Here is a 19,285-nt window from a genome sequence, read left to right as displayed (position 1 = left end):
ATATTAATTTAAAATGGTGAAAGGAAGATTTAAAGAGCCCCCAAATCCTGCTGTTTCTATTTCAGGCAGAAACCACCATTTTATTTGGAGATTTTCTCAGATTTTTTTTTAAACTTATCTGCTTTTATTTACTTTTTTTTTTAACGATTCATTTATTTATTTGAAAGAGTTACACACAGAGAGAGGAGAGGCAGAGATAGTAATATTTTATTTATCTATTATTTTAAAGATTTGTTTATTTATTTGAAAGTTAAAGTTAGAGAGAGAAGGAGAGGCAAGAGAGAGAGAGAAAGAGAGAGAGAGAGAGAGAAAGGGAGAGATCTTTCATCCCCTGGTTCAATCCCCAGATGACAGCAATGGCCAGAGCTGTGCTGATCCGAAGCCAGGAGCCAGGAGCTTCCTCCGGGTCTTCCCACTTGGGTGCAGGGGCTCAAGGACTTGGGCCATCTTCTACTGCTTTCCCAGGCCATAGCAGAGAATTGGATTGGAAATGGAGCAGCCGGGACTCAAACCATCACCCATATGGGATGCCGGCACTGCAAGCGGTGTCCTTACTGACTACACCATAGCAGTGTCCTGGTAGTAATAATTTAAATCTGATTAGAGATCACTCTCCCACTGTATATAATGTAGCTGCAGTTCTAGCCTCTTTTAATATAAATGCCTCAAAAATGAATACATGGGTTATAAATTATTCAGCTTCTAATACAGATTTTATTTAATGACTAGTCTATGAAATGTGTAAATAGTGGGGAAAGTTTTGAACAGACCTAAAGCATCAGCTTGCTTTTCTACCTACTCGGATATTTTTACTATGTATCTGGCTACTTCTCCCAGAAGTTTGCATTTCTTGAAGTGTGCATTAAAGACTCCTACATGACCTATTTATATAACTCACCTATTCAAAATTCTGAACTTTGAAATGCTCATTTGTTTTAACTGGGAAAAACACGGTGAATAAGATCAATTGAGCATGGTGCATTTTGTATCAGAAATGAAATTTTACTTTTGAAGTCAAGATGATCAATCTTGAGTGAGAATTTACATGAGAATTTGGGGCCTAATTTGGCCCCTTTAAAATTTTTGGTGGGACATAGAAAGTATAAAAATAAGCAAAAGGTGAAACAAAGGCACAAAATCAGCAATGAAATAAAGCACCAATTTATATAGCTCCCACGTAGGAGGGTGCTTAAGTGATCAGAACAGTCAGGGGTCACTTAGAATCTCTTTATTTCTTCTTTTTTTATTTATTTGACAGGTAGAGTTATAGACAGTGAGAGAGAGAAACAGAGAGAAAGGTCTTCCTTCTGTTGGTTCAACCCTAAATGGCTGCTACGGCTAGAGCTACGCCGATCCGAATAGAATCTTTCTTGAAATAAGCTGGGTACTGGTTCTTAGTGTCTATTGCTAGTAGTAAACTAAGTGGCTTCTATCCCTTCCAAAATTCTATGTAAGTATATTGACAGTTAATACAAAGTATTTTTAATACTTGTAAACCTTTAATTTTTCAGAGTTTGCAGGTGTGGTCAGAGGCTTTTTTTTTTTTTTTTTTTTTTTTTTTTTTGGCTTGGCTTGGCTTGGCACAGAAATAGGACAAGATGCATGTGACAAAGGGAGATTGCATCCCTATTCTAACTTAGCTGCATCTGGCTTTTAGAGCCTAAAACATTATCCAATTGTTTAGTTAATATTGGAAATAATTATATATAATCATAATCATGTATAAGTAATACAGTTTTCTGCTGGAGAGTATAGCAATTGCCATAAAATTGCAAAGGCATAGGTTATGGAAGGTGCCATGAATGCTTACAAGTCAGTGTCTTCCTGTCTGAGGAAGCATTGCTAACCCCATGCTACAAAGAAGAGTTATTCTGAAATAAGGTTAGGTACTGAATACCGGCTGGGTTTAGGACTAACATGTGGACACAACAATATATCTGTCAGATTTTCAGTCTTTCATTTGATCAGGCTCCCAATTTCCAACTCATTTTCTCTTGGGGGGAATTTCATTCACACTCTTGCATGACTGGGAAGAGTAATATCTTAAAATATTTTTGAAGTGTTGTATAAGCAATTATTTGAGGAATGCTTACATTGTGAAGTCATTGATTTACTTCCAGACCTGTTCTCTGAAGACTAAAGTTGCACGAAGAGAGATAACACACTCTGGAGAAAATCAGGCTCATCTATATGTCTGCAGGTTCCTGCCACAGTGAAGCAAAGCAGAGCCTTAGGCGCCTTCCCCAAGTCTCTTCTGAGTTCAGACTCTGACCGTCGGCACTTAATGCACAGAACCTGGGCACTCATTCTTGGGTCTTCACAAAGCGCACAGCACCTTTCATTGCCCTTCCCTGCTCTGCCTGGTTTCTCTCCCACAATGCTAATTTGTGTCACCTCCAATACTGACTGCTGCCAAGCCAGTAAGGCAGCATGTGCTTTCTGCTTTCAGTTAGAGCTTTGTAGAAACTTGGCTGTGTGGGTTTTGCGCAGATCCACATACTTTGTATACTTACACTCAGGTACTCAGCCTTGTGGCTGTAGAGTTTGGGTCTAAGAGCAATTCATTTGGTGCAATTTTGGTGCCCCATTGTCTCCTGGGAACCTCAGCCTCTTTGCATGACACATGTCGTAGGATTCGCTATTCCCCTATAAGAAAATGAACTCTCAAAAAGAGTTTCTCTGACCCAAGCTTTAGATGTGCCCAGATTGAATCCCAGAGAGATCAGAGATTAGGTTTAAACTGAAATCCTTGCTGCAAGAGTTTATTTTTTAATCAGAATAATTTCTTAACCACATATGACTCCAAGAATACACATTTGTAGTGTTTATTTCCTCTAATTGCAAGAGAAAGTGTCTACTAGTCATACAGAAAAAGAAAATACAAAATAAATAATTTCAGGTTAGAAGATGTAAATTTATGGCAGAAAATAAACAATGGTCTATTGTTTGTCTTACTACAAAATTTTAAAATGTCAGTTTTTAAAAAACAATGAAAAGTGTAGAGCCGACGCATTGGCTCAGTAGGTTAATCCTCTGCCTGCGGCGGCAGCATCCCATATGAGCACCGGTTCTAGTCTGGCTGCTCTACTTCCCGTCCAGCTCTCTGCTATGGCCTGGAAAAGCAGCAGAAGATGCCCCAAGTCCTTGGGCCCCTACACCCATGTGGGAGAGCCGGAAGAAGCATCTGGCTCCTGCATCAGATTGGCATAGCTCTGGCCGTTGAGGCCATTTGGGGAGTGAACCAAAGGACAGAAGACCTTTCTCTCTGTCTCTCCCTCTCACTGTCTGTAACTCTACCTTTCAAATAAATAAATAAAATCTTTAAAAAAAAAAGTGAATTGAAAACAGAAAACTTAGAGATAAGGACCCTGCTTATTCTTTTTTTTAAGATTTATTTATTTTACTTGAAAGTCAGAGTTAAACAGAGAGAGAGAGAGAGCGAGAGAGAGAGAGAAATCTTCCATCCGCTGGTTCTCTCACCAATTGGTCGCAACGGCTGGAGCTGTGCTGATCTGAAGCCAGGAGCCAGGAGTTTCTTTCGGTTTCCCACAAGGGTTCAGGGGCCCAAGGACTTGGGACATCTTGTACTGCTTTCTCAGGCCACAACAGAGAGCTGGATTGGAAGTGGAGCAGCCGGGACTTGAACTGTCGCCCATATGGAGTGTCGGCACTGCAGGTGGCAGCTTTACCCACTATGCCACAAGGACCCTGCTTATTCTTGAACAAAATAGATAGTTAGTTGTTCCATCTGTATAAAAGCTACATATTGAAAAATGTTTCTTTTCTGCCCTTCAAAATATATACTTCTTCAAAAATTAAGTTATTACTGAGCGATGATTTGCAATGGCCTGATAGAAGTGGAATACTCTTAAGAGACATTACTGATCCCAGGCTGTAAAGCCAGCATGGTAACTGAGATTCATTTCTCTACCAAGAGATGTCCCTTATTTGCAAGGCTCTATATCAGACATGTTTCAGATTTTGGATTTTTTTGGATTTGAGAATATTTGCACATAAAAACGGTATTTTGGGAATGCGATCCAAATCTGTAGACAATTTGTATGTATGTGTATATGTATATATATATATATATATATATATATTCCTTATACACAAATGGTCTGAAGGTACTTTCATGCAGTATTTTTCAGTGTACCTGTGTTTCCACTGCACTGCCTACACAACTACCTTCTCAGATCTTGTGTCCTAGGGGATCAGGAAGGGGCAGCTGTCACAGACGCGGGAACAGGGACAGGAAAGCTCTCCCTGCCTCCTGCCCTCCGGAGTATGCGCTGTTCTTTCTTATCTGATTTTACTTCATCCACAGCACAGATCAGATCTGTGCTTCCTCAGCATAGATCTGCATTTTATTTTTTATTTATTTCCATTTGAGGAGAAGATATTTTAGTCTATTCACAGCCTGATGTTTCTGTTTACATTACGTTATTTAAAATGTTGTACAGAGTAGTCCTTTCTGCATTAACATAAAAATTCAAACATAATTGGAACTAAGTAAACTTTTTCACAGTTCCACACTGTATTTCTCTCCCAATGAAGGAGACAAATCGTCAGCTTACTAGATCTCTAGAAGTGTGTCACATCCCTAGGAAGCATTCAACAACTGGTAACTGTCATTAAAATTACCACTATAATTATTTAAAAACATGCACACGTATGCCTAAATGAGAGGCTATTGTGCATAACAGAATTACCTAATAAAGAGCTTGATCAGATAACCAGAGGATATATTATGTGGTATGGTACTAATAACACCGTGTTAATAGCAAAACTGAAATATATACAAAAAAAGGATCACGTCATGATTGGGTGGCCAGTTAGGCTTCATGAAGCCAGGCTAAATTTCTTCAGTTAGTGCCAGCGTAGTAATAATCTTTATGAGGAGGGGAGAAAATGATAATTCACAGCTTTATGACCAAGTTTTCAGGGTGATGCCTGAGGGTAATTTGGCTCTTAATAATCAGAAACACAAAGGAACATTAGTCTAATAACTAAATGTTAATATTCTTTATTTGATGCTTGCTACTTGATCCATTTAAAAATCTCTTCCTAATTGAAAACTAAAGAAAAACACCCAGTATTTTAATGGATTGTAAAATTTATAATAATATAAAACCAGTTATTGATGATTGATATCCTTTTCAGAAAAATATGCTTTAGAATAGTGTTATTGTAAATTAATTAAATACTATTTCTCAGAACTTTAATGAAGGTAAGCTGTTTATTTATTTATTTATTTTTTCTTGCCTTTCACTGATTTTTCAGTTAAAAACTGTTTTCACCCATGGAAACGCTTCAAAAGCATTATGGAAAAATGGAATTAAATGATGATTTTATATAAAAAGTTTATTTTTATTTATTTGAAAGGCAGAGAGAGAGAAAGAGGAAGAGAATGAGAGAGAGGTATCCTTCTAGTTCATTACCCAAATGCCAGGGCTGGACTAGACTGAAACTGGGAGTCAAGTGCTCAGTCCAGGTCTTCCACATGGTAACAGACACCCAATCATTTGAGTCATCACCTGCTGCATTCCAGGGTGCACATTAGCAGGAAACTAGAATTGTCACCCCTGGCAATGGGCGAAGAGACACCTCGTTCGTGGTGCTGCCCTTATATCAGTCAGGGGCAGAGCAGATGTGCAGTCCTTTGTTCATCCTAGCTTGATGCCTGTATTGGTGGCCAGAGCTGTTTCATGCCTAGGGCACAAACCCTAATGGTAGAAGTGATTATTCTGATGGGAACCAGGCGCAGATACTGTAACCAAGAAGTGATAGTAAGCCTGTTAAGACTGAACGGGTCGTGTGGCTTGTGTTTGGGGGCAAGTGTGTTCTTGGCCATGTGTGTGTGTGTCATGTGGCTCTTTAAACTGGCTACGAAGGAGGTAAATGGACCACAGTTTTCAGAAGCTGAGGGTTCAGTTACATGTATCATGGTTGTTGGGAAGACCAAATCCATGGAAAAGTGAGATGGGACCTGCCATGGTTGTAGCTAACAGTTGCACACCCACCTTTCTCTGGTTCAGATACAAAAGGTGGTCACGGCATTAGGAGATTACATGGGTGCGTCCTGTCACGCCTGCATCAGGGGCACCAATGTGCGTGCTGAGGTGCAGAAGCTGCAAATGGAAGCTCCGCACATCATCGTGGGCACCCCTGGCCGCCTGTTCGACATGCTTAACCGGAGATACCTGTCTCCCAAGTACATCAAGATGTTTGTACTGGACGAAGCTGATGAAATGTTAAGCCATGGATTCAAGGACCAGATCTATGACATCTTCCAGAAGCTCAACAGCAACACCCAGGTGGTTTTGTTGTCAGCTTCAATGCCTTCCAATGTGCTCGAGGTGACCAAGAACCTCATGAGGGACCCCATCCAGATTCTTGTCAAGAAGGAGGAGCTGACGCTGGAGGGTATCCGCCAGTTCTGCATCAACGTGGAATGTGAGGAGTGGAAGCTGGACACACTGTGTGACTTGTACGAAACCCTGACCATAACCCAGGCTGTCATCTTCATCAACACTCGAAGGGAAGTCGATTGGCTCACTGAGAAGATGCACGCCCGGGACGTCACCGTCTCTGCCATGCATGGAGATATGGACCAAAAGGAGCGAGATGTGATCATGAGGGAGTTCCGTTCTGGCTCTAGCCGAGTACTGATTACCACTGACCTGCTGGCCAGAGGCATTGATGTACAACAAGTTTCTTTAGTCATCAACTATGACCTTCCCACCAACAGGGAAAACTATATTCACAGAATTGGCCATGGTGGACGCTTTGGCAGTAAGGGTGTGGCTATTAACATGGGGACAGAAGAAGATAAGTGGACTCTAAGAGACATCGAGACCTTCTACAACACCTCCATTGAGGAGATGCCCCTCAATGTTGCTGACCTCATCTGAGAAGGGCTGTCCTGCCACCTAGCCCCAGCTGGGGTTCAGTCCTCAGGGGCTGAGGAGCAGCAGGAGGGGGGAGGGGAGGGAGCCAAGGGATGGACATCTTGTCATTTTTTTCTTTTTTTTTTCTTTGAATAAATGTCACTTTTTGAGGCAAAAGGAAAAAAAAACTAGAATTGAAAGCAGAGGTGGGAGTTAAATCAAAACACTCTAGTATAGGATGTGGGCATCCCAAGCAGCATCCTTACGTCCTGATCAAAAGTCCACTGCAATACACTTATTTTGTTGAAAAAACAAATTTGAAATTTCTGTATAGTTTCTTCATAAAATACATTTCCATTAAATATATGAAGTGCTCTAAAATATTGAATAAGGCTGAGAACAACTAGCACCTGGAGAGATATCACTTGCAGTGACACAAACTAGAGGACTCAAACTGCTCATGGGAAGGAATCAGAAAAGGCACATAGATGTTTGAAGACCTGCCCAAAGACCTCAGAGACCTTACAAGGAAGTGAAGAATTACAAGGATAGAAGCCCCCGGTGTCATGCTGGAGAACAGTAAATGTACCATTTGTCATTAGATTCTGATGAAATAACACAGAATGGCTACAACTTGGTCCAAGAATATAACCTAGGTTTAAGATTTGGAAATCAATGAGAGAAGTTAAATATAACAGAAAAATCTAAAAAAAGATTATGCCAAGAAAATGTAAGAGGAAATTTACTTAACCTGAAGAAATATATGTTTTAAAAAACTGACAGAAGATTTCATATTTAGTTGATGTCCCAGAAATGTTTCATTTCACATGGGGGAAAAGAGAAAAAAGTCTCATTTCTATCTAGCATTGTACAATGAGAATAAAAATGCAATTTAAAATTTCAAAAATAAAAAGTAAATTATTGTATTTGTGTCATATTGTGTTCATAAAAAATCCAAAAATATTACATTATAGAATTAATCATTATGTTGAATAGATTGCTAATATGCAAATAAGTAAACATCAATTTTGATTTCAATATCCTGTCAATATGTAAGTGAACAAAATCAACTGCACTCTTGACCTAGTAGACAATTCTACAACACTGCAGTCAGAGATTACAGGATATCCTTTTTCTCAGGTGTACATGCTGCTTTCTCTAAAATAGAGCATATGCCAGACCTCTAAGTAATTCTCAATAATTTAAAAGACTTGAATCATATAGAATATATTCTCTGACCACATGAAATTAAATTAAAAATTAATAGCAAAGCTTTCTGAAAATTCCCCTAAGTATTTGAAAATCAACAACATTTCTATATCATTCACAGGTCAAAAAAATAAATCACATGGAAAATTGAGAATTCCACTTAAATTGAATGACATTGAAAATACAAGGTGTCTTCAAAATGTTAATGAAAATGTGTAGTATGAAGAAATATGCATGGATTTTAAAAATGCATCAAAATAAAGTTGTACTCTCTTGTTGTAACATGTCTGAACAGGATCTAGTCTGAGACATGAAGAAGGGTGAGACACCAGTTTGAAAAGAGCCCTTATCAGAGCAACATAGATTCTGCTCAAGTAGAAGCAAGAACACACACCGAAACTGTGATGGAAGGTTGGATGAAAGATTGGGAAAAAGTTTTGATACTCTGGGAAAAGTTTAAGGAGTTACTATCTGAAAGAAATCAGCAGTTGACAAATAAGTAAGTCATTTTAGGAAGAGATAAGATAATGGTGAGCAGGAAGTCTGCAGCAGCAAACTCTTTTTTTTTTTTTTTTTAATTTTTTTGACCGGCAGAGTGGACAGTGAGAGAGAGAGACAGAGAGAAAGGTCTTCCTTTGCCGTTGGTTCACCCTCCAATGGACGCCGCGGCTGCCCACAGCACACCACACTGATCTGAAGTCAGGAGCCAGGTGCTTCTCCTGGTCTCCCATGGGGTGCAGGGCCCAAGCACTTGGGCCATCCTCCACTGCACTCCCTGGCCACAGCAGAGAGCTGGACTGGAAGAGGGGCAACCGGGACAGAATCCGGCGCCCCGACCGGGACTAGAACCCAGTGTGCCGGCGCCGCAGGCGGAGCATTAGCCTGTGGCGCCGGCCGCAGCAAACTCTTCACATCAATTTGTGAGGAAAAAAATTTATCTTGTCGGTGCCTTAACTAAGAGGACTGATGGTTAAGAGCAGAAACCACAGTCAACATAGATACCTCAGTTGGTTAAGCGTACACATTCTAACTGAAAAACTAAGGTTGAGCAAACTCTGTTCAGCAGGTGTAAACATTTTTACACCCAGATTAACTGCAGACAAGAGCAGAATTTTCAATGGAAATCTTAAAGAAGTGGGATGAAGACTGTGGGCATGCCTTGAAGAATTCTAACAGGAGCTGAAGCATAGCTTGCGTGGCATGATCCGGAACACACAGCACCAACAGAGCAATGGCTACCGAGGGGTGACTGTAGTCCTGTCAAGAGCAAAGGTCATGGCGACAGTTTCTGGGGATGCTCGGCATTTTGCCTGTTGACTTTCTAGAAAGCCAAAGGGAATGGACATCTGCTTCTCAGGAGAGTGTTTTGAGAAAGTGACTCAGAGCTTTAGCAGAAGAACAGGTGGCGAAGTTTCACCAGAGAGTCCTCTGCACATGGCTGTGCTCCTGTCCATTTCTCTCATCAGACGAGGGAAATCTTGTGGCAGTCTCAATAAGAGACCGTGAGGCATTACCCTTACAAGTCCCAGTTTGGCACATTTTGACTTGTTTTTGTTTCATAAACTTAGAGTCCTGGGGCAGTTGTTGTTGCACATCACATTAAGCTGCCACATGGAATTCAGTTCCCTGCTAGTGCCTGGGAAAGGAAGATGGCCCAAGAACTTGGGACCCTGCCCCCCTACATGGGAGACCTGGATGAAGTTCCTGGCTCCTGGCTTCAACCTGGTCCAACCCCAGCTGTTGCAGACATTTAGGCAGTGAAACAATGGATGGAATCTCTCTCTCTAACTCTGTCTTAGAAAGAAAGAAAGAAAGAAAGAAAGAAAGAAAGAAAGAAAGAAAGAAAGAAAGAAAGAAAGAAAGAAAGAAAGAGAGAAAGAAAGAGAGAAAGAAAGAGAGAGAGAAAGGAATCTTAAAGACTTGAAGGCCCCCGACTTTTCTTTAGTGAATTATGTAGAAAAGACTGCAAAGACTCAGCTAAATTCTCAAAACTGTCAATTCCTTAGGGATGGACTAAGTGACTGATAATCACTTAACAAAATCACTTAACAAAAATGTCTTAAAGTTGATGGAATCTATGGTGAGAAATAAAGTTTATATATTTTATTTTAATGTTTTAATTCTATTTTTCAGTCACTTTTTGAAGTCTTTTCATAAAGCACATTTAAATCTGTGGGGTAAAGAGAAAGCAGTATTTGGGTAGATGAGCAAACATCTAAATTCACTTATCCAAGATTTCACTTTCAGAAGTTAAATTTTTTTTAAAGACTTACTTATTTTATATGAAAGGCAGAGTTACACAGAGAGCAGAGAGAGCAGAGAGAGAGAGGTCTTCCAATTACTGGTTCACTCCCCAACTGGCTGCAATGGCTGGAGTTGCATCGATCCGAAGCCAGGAGCCAGGAGCTTCTTCCGCGTCTCCCACATGGGTGTGGGGGCCCAAGGACTTGAGCAATCTTCTACTGCTTTCCCAGGCCATAGCAGAGAGTCGAATTGGAAGTGAAACAGATGGGTCTCGAACTGGCACCCATATGGGATGCCAGCGCTTCAGGCCAGGGCATTAACCCATTGCACCACAGCATCGGCCCCAGAAGTTAAATTAAAAAAAATTTTTTTTGTATCTGAAAAACAAGAAGAAAGGCAATAATAATTATAAGATAAGAATAAAATAATGGAGCCAATATTGTGGTGTAGCCAGTAAAGCCACCTCCTGTGACACTGGCATCCCATGTGGGTGGTGGTCCATGTCTTGGCCTCTCCACTTCCTATCCAGCTCCCTCACAATGGCCTGGGAAAGCAGCAGAAGATGGCCCAAGCATATGGGCTCCTGCCACCCATGTGGCAGACCTGGATGAAACTCCTAACTCCTGGCTCCAGCCTGGCCCAGTGCTGGCCGTTTTGGCTAACTTGGTAGTAAACCAGGTGGTGGAAGAGCTTTCCATGTCTCTGTCTCTCTCTCTCTCTCTGTAACTCTGACTTTTAGATAAATACTTTTTAAAAAAAGAACAAAATGAAACAGCAAACAAATAAAACAGGAAAAATAAGTAAAATTTGTTCCTGAGCAAAGGTGAATATCAATTGTTAAACCTATAGTTGGGCAAGAACTTAAGTGCCACTATTTTTGACAGACATTTCCTTCTCGATGAATTGTTGAACTAAATACTTTTTGTGCTGTGCACTTTCCCATATGTGTTACAATGAAATGCTTTTAGACATAAAAATAGTTATACCTATGTATAATAATATTTATATAAGAATATATCTGATAATATTGAAAGTGGTATAAAACCTGGGAGGCCTTATATACACTACCCAGCTTCAACTACTATCAGCTCATGGCTAATCTACTTACAAATTTACCCTTGCCCACTTATCTTATCCCCCTTTTTTCTCTCAGTGTTACTTTTAAGAAAAACTAAGGATCACAACCTTTTGTCCATAAATTATTCATTTTATCTTTAAAACACATGTATGCTTAAGTGGAAGTTATGTGGAACCTAAAACACCATTGAACTCATAGAAGTAGAGCGGAATGATGTCTAACAGAGGCTAGGGATGGTGCTGAGGTGGACCAGAAAAGGAGAAACATTATTCAAAGGGATCAAGGAATTGGATAGATGGGAGAAAGGGTTATGTTATCTATTGCACACTAGGATAATTATAGTTAATATTAAATATGTATATTTCAAAAGAGACAGAGAATGGATTTTAATAGCTCATCACAGTGAAATTATGTTTGAGGTGACAGATACATTAATGAGTCGGATTTGATCATTCCATAATGAATCTATGTCATGAAATATCACATTATACTACCTTAATATACATAATTATAATTTGCCAATTAAATAGTACATTTTAAAAATCAAATTGCACAAATACTTGCATTATTATGCTATTTTAAAAGGAATATTTTATGTACTTATTATATTTGTTTTTTGGCAATTGGAGAGTCCCAGAAACTTACACATCAAGTCATAAAGTGCTTTGCTTCTCAAAAAGGAAGTAGAATATGGTTTTCTTTCAAGGTATAATGTATGACACTCTGCTCTCCCAGGAACATATAATGGATGTCTTGAAAGCCATTTCAGTCTGTATTTAAAAATAGGAATTCTAATCCATCTAGTGATGTTCATGTCTTTTGGCAACAAGGAAGGAGATATTTATGTCTGGTGGTTTAAACACACACACACACACACACATACACACACACTCCAGAAATAGTTTATTGTAGATAAATAGGGAATGAATAAATAAGTAACTGTTAATCTGTTTTCCACTGATATAACAAAATACTTGAGGCTGAGTACATTATAACAAAACAAGACTTATTAAGCTCACAGTTTTGGAGGTTGAAAGTCCAAGATCAGGTGGACTCATTTTCTTGGCTTTTGGTGTGGGCCCCCTTGGCTGCATCAGAACATGGTGGGTGAAATTGCAGTGGAGGGGCACCTGCAAGAGGGAGATTCAGTCATTTGCTGGGACATGAAGCCAGAGAGCTATTTAGGGCCAGAATTACTCTTTATGGGAACCCACCCTCAAGGGAACTGACCAGGGAACTCTAGGAACTACATTATCCCTTCCTAGTGCAAGGTCTTAATGACACAGTCACCTTTCGCCAGATCCATCCCTTTGACGTTCTACTACTTCAGCCTCACCACACTGAGGACCAACCTTCTGTTGCATCAATCTTTGGGGGACAAACTGCATTTTGGGGGAACATGCATAACAGTGAATAAAAGAGCTGAGCAGGACAGAAACAACATGTCCAATGTAAAAATGCAACCTACCTTGAGCTCATATTACAGGTAGAGCACTGTAAAAGTGCCCAGAGAGAGCATAGAACTATAAAGACCTGGTCCGTCTTAGAGCACGTATGGTGAGAATGATGGCCCTTCCTAACAGCCAGTTGACACATACAAAACGTCAACCTCAGCTTGAAGGGAATCCTGAAAAGGAAGCTCAATAACTACAGTGTGAAATTCAGTTTCCTGGCAAAGAAAGGCAAGCTGCTCTGGCTTGACAAGTGGCGAGGAAAAGGAAAGCAGTGGATTACTTTTGTGCTCTTTATTGTCTTACAAAACATGTTCAAGGGTGCTCCCTGGGCTTGCATTGCAATATGAAGTCTGTCTTCCCTCCCCTTCCCAGCAAGATTATCCATCAGGAAAATAAGTGTCTTGTGGACATCCACAATATATTTAATGAAAAATGTATCTGCAGGGTTTGGATGAGGTCAGGTGTTGTGTGCTAGATATTTCAAGCCTGGTAAATGAGTTAATTTCTGAATGAAATGACATTCAAGTTGTGTCAAATTCAGCTGTATTGATTCAGTAAACCATGACGGTTTTTTTTAAATATTAGAAAATTAAGAAAGTATTCATTTTTGTGAGAAGCAAGATTATGCTGGGTGATCGCTGGGTCCTATTTAAAAACACAATAATTTATTGATTGAAGAAAGACCTAATTGATATTCATATGTAACCAATATTCTGTTGGGATGGAAGAGGTAAAAATACACCACATAGCTCTGCACTGAATCGGAATGGAGTAAGCGTTACAAACGATGTGTAAAGTGCCAAGGGAATGTAGTCTCACACTAAACTCTTCATTTTAGTCAAGTATTTACATTCTTAGGCTTTATAGCTGTGCTTGCTAAATGTGGTTGAAATTCTCACTTTGTCAACATAATGGAGATATCTAGGGATGGGTGTATGTCTGAAGAATACTTCTCTTTTCTCAAAGGAAAGGTACCACCCACTGCAATGTTACCTTTGTTAGCTCTTGGGTTTGTTTTGATTGGATGTTTTCCAGGCTTAAGAATTCTGAATTACTGTCATCTTTTGAAATAATGCCATACTAATTCAAATGCCAGCATAAATTAAAATACTTCTTTGGTGCTTAGAAGAAATTAACATCAAAGAGTCACACAGTTAAAAAGAAACACATAATGATTTCTCCTAAAGTAATGAAGCCTTGGAGTACACATTCAGTGGATGAAGCTGTTGTAGTGACTATAATAAAATGACTCTGTAAACTGATATTCCTAGAACTGTTCACCAAAAATGAATTGGTAGTGGAGAGTAAAAGTAGGACAAATTGGAAGGTCAGACAGATTTGGGTTCAGAGGCTGAAGTTTGACATTATTAGATGGGGGATCTTGGTCAAGTGATTTTTAAACAAATTTTAAAATTAATTGCAAGGAGGAAAGATATTTCATCTACTGGCCCACTCCTCAGATGCCACCCATGGTTGGACCAAGGTGCAACCAAGAGCCAGGAATTCATTTTGGGTCTCCCACATGGTGGCAGGGACCCACCTGCTTGAGTCAATACCTGTTGCCTCCGGGGTACACATTAGCAGGAAGCTGAAATTGGTGGCAGAGCCAGGACTCAAATCCAGGACCTTGGATATGGAATGCAGGGGGTGCCAAGTAGTATCTTAATTGCTACACCACATGTCCACCTTTGGGCAAGTGACTTTAGGTCCTTTGGTACTTCATCTCTAAATGGGGTGATGACAGTTGACTCATACGAAGGAGGTGGGAGAAAATGAGGCAATATGGAGCTGGCTCTGTGGTGTAGCGGCTTAAGCCGCTGCCTGCTGTGCTGGCATCCCATATGGGCACTGGTTCCAGTCCCAGCTGCTCCACTTCTGATCCAGCTCTCTGCTATAGTCTGGGAAAGCAGTAGAAAATGGCCCAGGTCCTTGGGCCCCTGTACCCATGTGGGAGACCCGGAAGAAGCTCCGGGCTCCTGGCTTTGGTCGGCATAGCTGTCATCTGGGGAGTGAACCAGTGGATGAATGACCTCTCCCTTTCTCTCTCTCTCTCTCTCTCTCTCTCTCTCTCTCTCTCTCTGCCTCTCCTTCTCTCTCTGTGTAACTCTTTCAAATAAATAAATCTTAAAAAAAAATAAAATGAGGCAATGTGTGGGACAATGGTCTGATCACTTAGCCTAAGTAACTACTTTTCCTGACCACCTATTTTATCAGTTGTGATTTCATGTTCATTCAGGTACTGGCCCATGGAAGAGGGATACACTTTAATACAAAGAAGGAGTGGTTCAAGCATGCAATTAATACAAACAAAAAGTGCAAATTACTGTTATATGTAGCATTTGTAATGGCCCTGTTAATGCTGAATAAGCATATAGAAGCAAGCCTCCAAGCAGAAGAGTTTTAATTAGGACTAGTATCAAGATTAGACTTGTTAGTGAGAACTTGCAGATTGGAGTGGCCTCCAGTGTGTTCAAAGAACAAAGGAAAATTTTGAGATTTTGTTGGAAATTTATATAAATTTTTTACACGCATCTACGGGTGCTGAGGGAGTCCCTCAGGAGATGGAAAAGTAAGGGGTATAAGTTGCTATGTACAACTTATGATCTCAAAGTCAGAACAGGCTGCTTCATTGGACTGGGATTTTAAGACTGTGCAACAGGCAAGTGCTATTGTACTAGGGCCAGTTTTTCTTGTTCTGCTAGCTGTCCTTGTGTGTCTCATGTAGTAAACTATTTTAGGGGGAAATTTGTGTGGTAGTTCCTGTTATTAGACAAATAATGTATGAGAGTCCTCCCTTCATAGCCTTCTTTCACTCCACTTTATACAGGTTTGACATAAATGGCTCTGTCTCAACTGTGTTAATTTTCATACCCGCTAAATAATCCTCCCAAGTTTCAAATTACAGATCTACACATGTTCCATCTATTATTCCATCTCATCTCTAAAGCATCTCCACATAACTGAAATCCTGGAAAGAATATCATTTGGACCCTGACATTCCCACTTACAACCTTTGGCATGTTCAAACCATTTTGACTCTGGAAGTTCCAGAATTTTAATTTGTAAAATGGTAAACTCTTACCTCGTGGAGCATAACTGTATTGGAGAAGCAACTTTAAAAAAGAGAAATAAATTGCATATATTTAGTCTTACCACTTAACAACAGGGATATATTCTGAGAAATGCATTGTTAGGTAATTTTTGAATATCATAGAGTGTACTGACACAAGCAAATACGGCTATGACATCACAAGGCAATATAAACTTATGGAACCACCATGTAATATTTGTGGTATATAATTGATTGAAATATCATTATGTGGTTCATGACTCTAGTAATTAGTTGCTAATAAAGGTTTAGGAGAAAATAAGGCAAAGAGGAAAGATGAAAAGAGTTGGAGATAGAACAGTTTGAGATTACAGGTAAAGTGTCCACATGAAACGACATATGACATGCAGAAAGTGAATCACCTAGTCCCTCAGCAGCCCACAGTAAGAATATGCAGGCAAAGGATACTGCTGATCTGAGAGCCGCAGGCAAAAAGAGCACCAAGTGTAATCAACAGTCAGCAAGCAGGCCAGGGTGACTGAAGGCATGGGTGAGGGAGGCTTGCGGTATCTAGGCACAGAAGTCTCAGGAGCAGTCATGTGAACTTGTAGGTCACAAGAAGATCTTTGTTTATTTACTCTGAGAAGTAAAACTGTTGCAAGGTTTAGTGATGGGATTCGATATACTTTTACTAGGGTCTCTCTTGAGAGGTGTTAAAAGGAAAACTTTAGACAAATTAAATGTAACAGAGTTTATGTGAGCATAGGAAAATTTACGAATATAAGGCAGCCCTCTGAACTACTTGAGGTTTGGGAACTCCACTAGCCATGTGAGAAGGCAGTTTTTATATACAGGAAAATGTTACTGCTGGTCATTTGCCTTATTTGGGCATGGTCTGATCAGTGGCAGCCAGTGATTGGTTGAGCCTTGGTTGCTATGATTGGCTGGGACTTGTCTACTTGTTAGATTGCAGATTGTTCATGTAGGAAATTGGGTTGTCATCTGCTATGTAAAAACTCAAAAGTATGGAGGCAGTCTCAGGCCAAAATTGAATTAAATTATCAGGCCATAATTAATTTAATTTAACAGAGAGGAATTCACTGAAGCAAGAGGAGAGGTGTGAAGTCCAGTTGCTATAATTCAGACAAGAGATCATGACTGAGCCAAAGCAGTAGCAGCAGAGTTGTTGAGAGATGCCTGAAGTCAGAGCCACTAATCCTGCTGCCGTTCAGACACGGGGTATGAGAGAAACAGGGAAGTTAAAATGTGAACAGTTGGACAAACTGTCACTCCCTTAAAATGTGCAAGACTGTGGGAAGATATTTGAGAGGGAGAAAGAAATACCAGGAACTCAGTTTTAAGCATTTTAAGTGTGAATGCCCATTAGATATGAATTTGAATTTCTGAGAACTTGAATCCTTGAGTCTGAAATAAGATGCAAACTTGTGGGTCTTCTACCCAACAGGTATTGTCTACAGATATAGAAATCCTGGTCAGGAAAAGGTGAAGAAAAGCAATGGGATAGTTAAAGAGCGTTCAGGAAAGGCATCTACAAGGATCACCATCAGCATTCATTGGATAGGAAATGGGGAGCTCATTGTGGAATCCAAGAACTATCTGTAGTCATGAGAAGCCAAAGCATATATACTTGCAAATTTTCTCTCCATTTGACCTCTGATCACCTGTTGGTGTCTCCCATGGATAGAACTCATTAAGAATCCAGAAGACATGGAAGCCATCTTGGTGCAGCCCATAGAACTTGGTCTTCCAGGTCATGAAGCAGGGAATTCATATGGGGCAAACTGAAAATGGGATCATGGAGTGAGCATGTGCACATGGAATGAGATGTCCAATGGCTGAGTGTTGAGACTTCCAACAATAAAAGAAGGTGGAGAAAAGAAGATTAGCAAGAAAGACAAGGGTTAGTTAGAGGGAAAGGAGATGCTCATTTGAGTGGAGAGTTGACTGCGAGATCTCAGTGGCACCCAGATTCAGACCAGCCTGTGTACTCTTTGAAAACAGACAGATCAGTTAGTCACTGGGCCTTGGTTTCCCTATTTAATAAAAATAACTGGGTTATCTCTATTATTGGGTTCATTTATTTACTGTTCCATCTGGATCTCTATTTTGCTTGAGAGTCAAGATGGTGTCTCCTTTCTGTAGGGTCCTTCCTTCTAAAATATTTTTAATATAAAAGTCAAATTAAACTTTCTTGGACTGAGAAATTTCTTCACCATGCTATCAGCTTTTGAAAAGTCCTCCCATACTTGTGATTAGCTAAGGTACTGAATATGCAGTGAAAAGAAGTTCCCAGAGGAGTTCTGGATCAGGGTGAACCTGCAAAGTTTCCCAAGCTCTCTATACCTCACCTTATTACAGTGCAAGGAAAATGTCAGTTCTAGAAAGATGATACAACACACAGCAAGCTATTTGAAAATCTAAATGTGATATAAGTGAAAGCTATTATAATACAATTAGGTTACTGTGCCACTTCCTCCCTAACATATTGGTAAAGACATTATTCAGGACAGTAGCCTTTATATGAAAAGCAAAATCAACAGGGTTTTGGTTTATTTAAGTTCATCAAATGCCAGATTAAAGAGATGCATGATTTTAAGACTTTAAAGAGCTTTTGAATACACTAAAGAGGATTTCAACTATCTAAAAAAGAATATGCAATGATTTCTGGAGTAACTTATAACTAAAATCTCTTCTTGGAGATTAATATTTTTTCATCAACTGGAACAAATGTACCACACTAATGCCAGATGTTAAAAACAGAGGAAGGTGTGTTGAGAGGGAGAAAAGGTACATGGGGATCTTCTGTCCTACTTACTGTCTCTGAAGCACAGGCTTCAGAGCCAGACCAGCTGGGACTATTGTGTGAACCTGTACATTCTCTTCTCTTTCCATTGGAAATTATACCAGTGCTTGATGCATAGGTGTGATGAGGAGTTTATGAATTAAAGTATTGAGAACTCATATACAAGTGCCTACTGCAGAGAAATGATATGCAACAGCAATTGTATTAGTCCTCTACAAAACCCTTTTAAGGTGAACACTATAATTATTCCATTTGGGCAAGTAACTGACCTGGAAGCACATTTTCATGGCTGTAGAGCAGAGGAGCAGAAATATATAGGTATTCACTGTGAATCCACTCACGCCCACTTGAGAATCACATTTTGTGGAGGAAAGAGCATGTGACTGTCTTGGGCTGGGCAGTATGACCCACGGATGCTGTGCAGCCACTTAACATACAAATTAAAAATGACCTCCAGACATCATTCCACACTTTGGAAAATTCTGCAACAGGTTATTTTCCCATGGAATTTACCCCTTCCTAGTGGAAATGCTTGAT

At 39.9% G+C, this 19,285-nt stretch overlaps 1 non-coding gene and 1 pseudogene across 1 annotated transcript; both read left to right on the top strand.

Moving 5' to 3' along the window:
- Nucleotides 1-5,580: 5,580 nt before the first annotated feature.
- LOC127484051 (small nucleolar RNA SNORA48) lies at nucleotides 5,581-5,725 on the top strand. The gene has a single exon (XR_007910832.1). It is a non-coding gene; the product is annotated as a small nucleolar RNA SNORA48 (small nucleolar RNA).
- A 316-nt stretch (nucleotides 5,726-6,041) lies between these two features.
- LOC100341294 (eukaryotic initiation factor 4A-I pseudogene) lies at nucleotides 6,042-7,078 on the top strand (annotated as a pseudogene).
- Nucleotides 7,079-19,285: the final 12,207 nt, after the last annotated feature.

Source organism: Oryctolagus cuniculus, chromosome 12, assembly GCF_051225735.1.
Source record: "Oryctolagus cuniculus isolate XC-2025 breed Fujian yellow rabbit chromosome 12, ASM5122573v1, whole genome shotgun sequence".
Classification (NCBI taxonomy): Eukaryota; Metazoa; Chordata; class Mammalia; order Lagomorpha; family Leporidae; genus Oryctolagus; species Oryctolagus cuniculus.
This window is presented reverse-complemented; position numbering and strand designations above follow the sequence as displayed.